The sequence below is a fragment of the Puma concolor genome, chromosome D1 (assembly GCF_028749965.1).
Source record: "Puma concolor isolate L17-30 chromosome D1, mPumCon1.1.hap2, whole genome shotgun sequence".
NCBI classification, from domain to species: domain Eukaryota; kingdom Metazoa; phylum Chordata; class Mammalia; order Carnivora; family Felidae; genus Puma; species Puma concolor.
Window position 1 is genome coordinate 854034 of NC_141676.1, and position 1806 is coordinate 855839.

The window sequence follows — 1806 nt, forward strand, 5'->3', positions numbered from 1 at the left end:
AGCGATGTGGGGGGCAGGGCGGCCCCGGCACCTGGCGCTCAGAAGTGCAACCTCTTGCCTCGGCCCGCCTCCTCACGGCGAGGAAGGGCCTTGACTTTTGAGGCTGGATTTTCATAGGACAGGAAAGTGCATGGCAGCCGGGTCTGCCAGCTCAGGTCGGGCCCCCGGAGGAAGGCCAGGCCAGCCCGACTGTCACGGACGCCAGCGTGGGCGCTTACCGAGCATGCCCTGGACACCCACGGCAGCCCCGGGCAGCACCTTATGGGAGAGGTGCCTGGAGGGAGTCTAACCCTGGGGAGGGGACGTGCCGTGGCCTGGAGGCGTCTGGGTGGCCAGCGGTGCCCATTGCCTGTGCAGCCCAGTCCAGCCTCGTGCACACAGGGCATGTCCCCGAGGGCGAGGCCGGTGACTCAGATGAGACGGGGCTCGCGTGTGAACTCAGCTTGAGTCCAGGGCCAGCAGCGTGGACACTGGTTGACCTGTAACCTCCCTGCCTCTCTGGGGGTGTGAGACGGGCAGGCCCGTCCGTCCCTCACTCTCCCCTCGGCCTGGGGTCCCAGCCCCCACCCAGGGCACCAGATCCCACCGGTCACTCTCCTGACCACAAAAGCCACGCGCTCTTGGGAGCCAGCCCCGTCCACCCTGCCTGTCCCTGGACACCCGCCCCTGCCCTGTTCGGCCGCAGGTGACCGGGTATCCGGCTCCAAGGCCGAGCAGGGGAGTCCGGTGGGGGTCTGAGCGTCTGAAGCACCAGCCTGCGGGGGCCCCACTGGCTTCCCCACTGCCGTCAGGCTCCTACCCCTCCCATAGGAACCCTGGCTCATTCACACACTTGCCCCTTCGTGTCCACCGCGCCCCCACCCTCCAGCAATGTGCCACAGGCGCTCTCTCCCACAAGTACCGCCAGATGGGGCCATGGGCAGGGGACGACTCAGAGACAGAGAACCAGGTGACCGTAAGAGCTTGGGAGAGGCCCCCAGTGCAGGAAGGGGATGCTCAGACAGCCCAGCCCCTCCCCCTCGTTGCCCCATGTCCCCAGCAGGGACCTCTGGTCAGGCCCCCTTGCAGGCGGTGAGCTGTGGGTCCTGAGGAGGGGTGTGGCCCCCCGGGAGGGAGGGTTCAGCCCCAGGACCCAGCACCCCAAGAGGACCCGACGCTCAAACACCCGTGGTCCGGGGCCGTGGGCTCATCACGCCATAATGCCTTCTTGGCTGGGCTCCCCAGCCCGGTGGGTGCAGACACGTCCACCTCTCAGGGCCACAAGGCCACATGTGACCCGAGCTGGCCTGGGGCTGCCCACTGCCCGCCTGGAGCCAGAAACCTCTGAAGCTCAGCCAGGGTCCCGGGGAGCGCCGAGCAGGGGGCAACGTCCTGTCTCTGGGGGTGCTGCCCCCCCGAGCCCCTCTGCAGAAGGGTGAGCCCCTGGCGGCCCCAGCAGCATGGGAGTCAGCGGCTTTCCAGCAGCAGCAGCAGCTCGGGGGCCTGGCTGCACAGAGGCGTGCCCGGGGAAGCGCCAGGGGTGTGGGGCACGTTGGGCGGGAGGATCCCTCCGGGCCGGGACCTGGGGAGCCCTCGGGAAACCAGGCTCCACCCGGCGGCCACGCCCATCTCTGCCCGTCTCCGGCTGCTGGCCAGCCCCGGGCGAGTGCCCACTGTTTACCTGGGTGAGGGGAACGGCAGGCCCGCCCCGCCCACCCACGTGGAGCCACGGGGACCGGAGCCAGCTCTGAGGCTACAAAAAGCTCCCGGCCACTAGGGCTCTGCCTCAGAGGCTGCCCCCGGGGACTTCTCCCCTCCCTCCTCAGG